This window comes from Tachypleus tridentatus, chromosome 13, assembly GCF_004210375.1.
Source record: "Tachypleus tridentatus isolate NWPU-2018 chromosome 13, ASM421037v1, whole genome shotgun sequence".
NCBI classification, from domain to species: Eukaryota; Metazoa; Arthropoda; class Merostomata; order Xiphosura; family Limulidae; genus Tachypleus; species Tachypleus tridentatus.
The window spans coordinates 18,625,508-18,633,149 of record NC_134837.1 but is presented as its reverse complement, the minus strand read 5'-3'; positions in this window follow the sequence as shown (position 1 = coordinate 18,633,149).

Sequence of the window (7,642 nt, the reverse complement as noted above, 5' to 3'; positions counted from 1 at the left end):
ACAAAAAACAAAATCAACTAATCAAGGATCTATGGCAGTACCACTGATAGAATGATTATATATTCACGGGAGCACCTAGGCCTAAAGGGTAGGTTAGGAACTGTAGTTCGTAATGATTTATTCGAACGCAACTTGGTTTGGGGGCTAGATATCCCAGGAATCTTTTGCCACTTTCTTATCTCAGCCGTTTTCCTACGTAATATCAAAAAATAAAACAAAATAGTGAAGGGGCCTCACCCTTAAATCGTCAACTACAACTTCGTCACATCAGCTGCTAGTTATTTCATATTAGCTTTGAAAAATAACGCTGTAATTCGAACTTGTTACTTGACTACAAATATAATTTTATGAGTTTTAGCCAATCAATGTTTCGCAACTTTGGTTGTCAAGGTGTTACGTAATTGCCTGTATCTCAGGTTTGAGAAGCCATGCATTAGTGGAACGTGCAAAATTCTCCTTGTTTGTTCTAGTTTCCAATCCGGGGATACATTCACGTAGGCATCGAAACAAGGTGATAAAAGCTGAGCTTGATGATATGCTGTTAGAATAAAAGTGTTCCTAAACAACTTCCACTACAGTTGTGATACTGGTTTCTAAAGGTTGCTATGCTATGTATATGCTTAATTAGAATCACGATATTTCAGAATAACAGGAAACTATTATGCCTTTCGCATAAGAAGAAATAAAAAAAGTAGGCTTAGTTAAATACAATAAATGACAGTAAATATTTCAAAACCAGATTAAAATGTATTCATTATTTGTTCATAGCTTCCACAATTTTTATTTTTAGTTTTACAGCATTGAAAACGAATTAAAAAAAAAACAAACTTTTCAGACCCACACGAACAAAATCATAAGTTACTCTACCTTCAACAGTTTACCAAAACTGTGGAATATTCTCAACCACTGTTGTGTAATAAATATATAAAAGAGTATTGTATGTCTTTGGTTTAAATAATTGAATCCTAAATTAAAGCTTTCTCTATAGTTTTTAATATCTGTTTATTTCAAAACATTCATTATTATTAGTTTTAAAAGCATGAATTATTTCTTGATAGGTTGCGGGTTCGAGTCCCCGTCACACCAAACATACTCGACCTTTCAGCCATGGGAGCGTTATAATGTAACGGTCAATCCCACTTTTCGTTGGTAAAAGAGTAGCCCAAGAGTTGGCGGTGGGTGGTGATGACTAGCTGCCTTGCCTCTAGTCTTGCACTGCTAAATTAGGGACGGCTAGCACAGATAGCCATCGTGTAGCTTTGGGCGAAATTCAAAACAAACCAAACAAATAAACTACCGGAGGTATTTTCGAATCAAAATAAATATATTTTACAGTTTTATAAAATAAAAAAGAAAACTTTAAGACAATCTAGGAAGACATAAATCTAGAACAAAAGTAAACATTATAAAATTTTCTTTAAAACATATCACAATAATTATTTTCAAAATTTCAAGGCTGCAAATTCATACAAACATAAAATGGAATATTTTATTTAGAGAAGATACATGCAACACGTACACCGATAATATTAATGTCAGTTTCTTTAATAAAATTATCCAGCTCTGAGAAGTGAGGTTCGGCAGAGCTGATTATAAAAACTGAGGTAGAGACGTTTTTCACACGAGATCTATAAATATTGTCATAACTGTGTGGTAACTATACAATACAATATTATACTATAATTTGTGTATCTGCAAGCGAATCTCCCTTCAAACGAACTGATTGATTCTGCCCAAATTTGGCGCGCTATATTAGTGTTTCAAATGAAAACCAAACTCATATTAATCTTTCTCATATAACTATCGCTATTGTAATATTGTAACATTGTAATAGCTATTTTTAATAGTTCAGTTTGAACAATATTTACATCCACAACAAAATCCACAAGTCAAATATTATAAAGAAACTTTTCAGCATTGAAATAGCAACCAAAATGTACAGTAACAAAATATTCAGTTACATTTGGTTTGCATTTCGCGAAAAGCTACACGAGAGCTGTCTGCGCTAGCCGTCCATAATTTAGCAGTGTAAGACTAGAGGGAAAACAGCTAGTCATCACCACCCACCACTAGCTTTTGAACTACTCTTTTACCAACGAATAGTGAGATTGACTGTCACATTATAACACTCCCACGGCTGAAAGGGCGAGCATGTTTGGTGTTTGGTATTCAAACCCGCGACCTTCGTATTTCGAGTCGAGTGCTTTAACCATCTGGCCATGCTGGTCATTCAGTTACGATGTGGATATTAAACATATTATTGCTGTTTGAGTTTGTTGCTTTTTACTGATTCACACTATTTAAATTCCGATTGTTATTAGGGTTAGAATAAACGCTTAAGGCTGAATTAGAGAAATAATTCATAATTATCTTAGAATATTTCTCATATTTTGGAGTAGAATAAAGTTTTATGTAGAAGCAAAATTCGAGATTACTATTAAAAGTAATGCATTAGACACACCAGATTCCGAAAGTTGAAATTTTTTTCACATCTCTACTGTGAAATGAGCCGATGTGAACAAGAAGTGATGGAACTGCTTTGACATTTTGCCACGTTTTTCGAATCGACTGCTTCACTTCTTCACTTTTAATCCACTTTTGTTGTCATGTAGCAATGTTTGTAGAGAATGAAGAATATTTTGTTCATTTTTAGTAAAGTTGCGCATGTTCTGCGCATTCTCAAGAGAAAATGACGGAAGAATATAGTCCCCTTGAAGTAGCCTGCACAACTTTTAAGACAACATAATTAAATTGTATTATAAGAGCTTCAAAAAGAAAGCCAATTTTGGACTAAGAGGCCATATTCAATTTTAGACTTTCATCTGATCTGTCTGGCTTTCCCCAAGCACAAAGCTTAGCATGTAATTTGACGCTCAAAAACTAGTCAAATCTCATCAGCTACTTTATTGGAATAGCTATTGAATTCATGTCATGGAATAAAAATTTGAATGACTAAGAGAAACCATCTTTATTATCAGCTTCTTGCACTCCGAGTTTCCATAATGGCTTATTGGATGACAACTGATATCAATATTACAGAACTGTGTTTGAGTCTCATTAAGGGTGAATAAAATTAATGAAAAATTTGTATATTCAGCTCATTTACCATCTTGTGGGTCAAACAATAAGTTATTGTTTAACTATCTAGAGTGTTGCAGGTAAAACACTGTGTGATGGATATTCACTAATACAAGAACTAGTCGTTTTAGATAAAAATAAAATGGTTCACTCTTTTGTAGTTTATGGTTATTGTAATAGGTCAGGTGTCACTTTGAAGTGAGTTTTGACTGCTAGAGTTAATGTGGGAAAACATTGATTGTTTGTTTGTTTTGTGAATTTCGCACAAAGCTACACGAGGGCTATCAGTGCTAGCCGTCCCTAATTTAGCAGTGTAATACTAGAGGGAAGGCAGCTAGTCATCACCACCCACCGCCAACTCTTGGGCTACTCTTTTACCAACGAATAGTGGGATTGACCGTCACATTATAACGCCCCCACGGCTGAGAGGGCGAGCATGTTCGGCGCGACGGGGATGCGAACCCGCCACCCTCGGATTACGAGTCGCACGCCTTAACACGCTTGGCCATGCCGAGCCTGGTAAACATTGAGGAACTAGTGGCTATCTCCAGAAAATATTTCAAATATTCGCTCCTCAGGAACAGTAAAAATATCTTTTCTATACGATAATAAAATCTAAAGTTAAACTGGGTCACTTGAAGAACCGTGGAAACTTTAAAATACATTATTGCAAGAACTGATGAACACGTTAAGTATCCACAGTTTTTTGTTACAGGAATACTTAAACTTTTATTTATGAATATAAAAAATTATCATCATGCTAAAAATATCTATTTATGTTTTTGGTATCAGTAAACTAGTATAAGACGCACTTTGAGACAATATGAATGTTTGTTACTTGTCACAAAGCTACATAATGAATTATCTGTACTCTGACCACTGCAGGTGTGAAACCTAAATTTAAGCATTGTAAGCCATACGATTCATCGCTGAGCCACCGGATATTCCAGATAGACCAATAAAGAAGCTATTTTAGAAAGAAATAGGAGAGTCTTAGTTAACAACATTTTCATAGGGTATCACGTTACTCAGATATGCTAGAATAATTTTAACATATACCCTTGACTACTTTTAACATATTCCCTTGACTAAGTTTAACATATACCCTTGACTAATTTTTACATACACCCTTGACTAATTTTAACATACACCCTTGAATAATTTTAACATACACCCTTGACTAATTTTAACATATACCCTTGACTAATTTTAACATACACCCTTGACTAAATTTAACGTATACCCTTACGAAAATTTATGAAAATATTGTATTCTTCTTGATCTAAGATTTATTTACTTTCGCGCAGTGCTACATTGAACGATTTGCTGTGTTTCTCACGGTGAACCTAAACCCAGATTTTATTGGTGTAAGTCCTTAAATTCACCGCTTTCTCATTGGACTACATTATTTTTGAACAAGTTAGTTCCATTAATGTATCTTGTTTAAGGTACTACACGGGACATGATAGACTAACCAAGAAGGCTCGACAGAAAGAAGTTGAGGGTCTTATCACTTTACCAAGGATGCAGAGCCTGATAAAGATTCCAGCCCACAGACATCTTTATGATCTAGCATCATCAGAATCGACATACTCTGAGTGCAATTCATTGTTATCTGAACAGATGCAGTAAGAATTGGAGACAGACTACACAGAACATGAATTCAAGACAAAGATACAAGACAGAAAACTATTTAAAGATTCTTTAGTCGTGAGAAGATTAGATATTACAATCGGCTTCCAAACTTACAATTTTGAGTTTCTGGAAGTATTTACTCTTGGTGTAACCGTAATTCTCTGACATATTTCAAGAGGCTAATATTAGTAGAAATGAAATTTAATTAGACCAAATTTCTCTATGGAGGATTCAACTTATAGATTTTGAATTTTTAAACGTATTGTTTTAAGAACTTTCCAAGCTACTATTCAGACCATGTGTACTCGATTGAAAATATTTATTTATTCGCCAAGGAAAGAAAACATTTAGAAAACATTTTGGTTTAGAAATAGCAGTTATGACAGACTATTTTGAAATATTTATCAACAGCCCTTCAAATTACGTCGCACGAACGAAAACCTGGTTGTTATCTCAACACCAGATACGACAAACTATTAAATCGCCATCACTGACACCAGGCTTCAGGGGTCTGTTTTTTTATATCAGATTTATTTAGCTGAGGGACAAGTGACCAATGTATAATAGAGCACAGTGGCTTGTTTAATAAATGTTTAGCTATTGGCTGAAAGAGGTTTCAACGTTCCGGGTAATGATTGCGCACGTAATGGTAAGTGGAACGTGGGTTTGAACTAACAAGACACGAATACACTATCTTATCGGGGACCTTATCTATTGACCTAACTTAGTCTGCCGAAAATAAAATTGTGTGCTATTTTCTGTCAGACTTCTGTTAGTCAGTTGAAGTATGCCTTGATATCTTTTACTATTATAGGGGCAGTGCGTGTATAAAGATATATATATATATATAATTGAATGTTGCGGCATATAAATCGATTCTCATGTGACAGAATATTCTTCTAAGAAAGAGGACTTGACTTAGATAACTGACCTCGATGATTAAAGTGCTCGACTCGTAATCTGAGGGTCCCTGGTTCGAGCCTCCATCACACCAAACATCCTCGCCCTTTCAGCCATGGAGAAATTATAATGTGATTATCAATCCCACTAGTCTTGGTAGAAGAGTAACCAAAAAGTTGGCGGTGGGTGGTGATGACTAGCTGCCTTCCCTCTAGTCTTACACTGCTAACGTAGGGACGACTAGCGCAGATAGCCCTCGTGTAGCTTTGCGCGAAAATAAAAAACAACAACTACAAGATTTCAAATTTGCCGATGTCAGCGCCATCTAGCGATGTAGTTGGATATCATCGTCCCAAGTCTTTGTCTGACTTTTTTGTTCTTCAGATTCTATTTTATTGTGTTTTTTACTCATCGGAGAGAATTTCTAATTATCATCCAATTTCTTCCATGAAAATTCCTTTTTAAAGTAAGGTGCAACTTAAATTCGAAGCAATACGGTAAATCAGACAAGGCTGCAAGCCAAGTTGTTGACCAAGAAAGAAGTACATCAGATTTTACTGTTCATCAGAGTTGGTGTGGCAGTCAGTTCCTTGAAGGACACAAGTTGGTTCCACGACAGAAAATGATGCTTACCCAACGATCGTAGACAATGATAATCTCACGGAGAAGTGAGACGTCTACCGTGATAATGTAAGTCAAAGTGAATTCAATAAACAATCAGCTCAGTTTCTGAAGACGAGCATTTTGGTGTCTTTTAATTTTTGGTTTTTGTCAGTTCTGTTAAAAAATTTTGTATAAATCATTCTGAGTTGGTCAGGCATGGCCAGGTGTGTTAAGGCGTTCGATTCGTAATTTGACGGTAGCGGGTTCGAATTCCCGTCACACCAAAGACGCTCGCCCTTTTATCTGTGAGGCGTTATAAAGTGACGGTCAGTCCCACTATTCATTGGTAAAAGAGTAGCCCACGAGTCGGCGGTGGGTGGTGATGACTAGCTAGGTATCTTCCTTCAAGTCTGGTACTGCTGAGTTAAGGACGGCTAGCGCAAATAACACTCGTGTAGCTTTCTGTGAGATTCGAAAAAACAAACAAAGAGAAAACAAATATACTTGTTATAAAGCAACGTTAAATAATTTATAATAATTCTTAATACCCAGCATTATGTACAGTTAGAATTCTTTATGTCTTCTTAATGTTGCTCATAATGAACAGAACTACAAAAACAGATATTAATATGCATGACAAAATAGGAGCTTGTTATTTATCATATCAGGAACTTGTTTCTGCAGCTTAAATGGATGAAAGAAATACAATCGATATTTGCAACTATTATTCAAGTTATTTCATTGTTGGCCCGGCATGGCCAAGCGTGTTAAGGCGTGCGACTCGTAATCTGAGGGTCGCGGGTTCGCATCCCGGTCGCGCCAAACATGCTCGGCCTTTCAGCAGTGGAGGCGTTATAACGTGACGGTCAATCATACTATTCGTTGGTAAAAGAGTAGCCCAAAAGTTGGCGTGGGTGGTGATGACTAGCTGTCTTCCCTCTAGTCTTACACTGCTAAATTAGGGACAGCTGGCACAGATAGTCCTCGTGCAGCTTTGTGCAAAATTCAAAACAAACAAACTATTTCATTGTTTTAATACATTATATCATTTACATGTATTTTCATACACAAAATACAGTAGAATTAATTGTATGTATTCATATTTGTTTAGTTCACTAAGTTATAATAAGTGGAATAGGAAGTCATCTCGCTGGTGCAGCAGGTAAAGCTACGGATTTTATAACTCTAAAATCAGCGGTTCGATTCCAGTGGGTGGACAACCAGATAGTTTGACGTGGCTTTGCTTTAAATAAACACGTACTAAAATGGCAGTGCTGTGTGCATAATGATCTAACTTTTATTCACTTGCCTCGGTTATTTATACTCAATATACAAGACGATGGCAGTTCATAAAAAACGCGTACGTCGTGCCGTCTGTGAAAAATATCTATATCCACAAGAATAGGTAAGCAGTTTCTATCCTCTT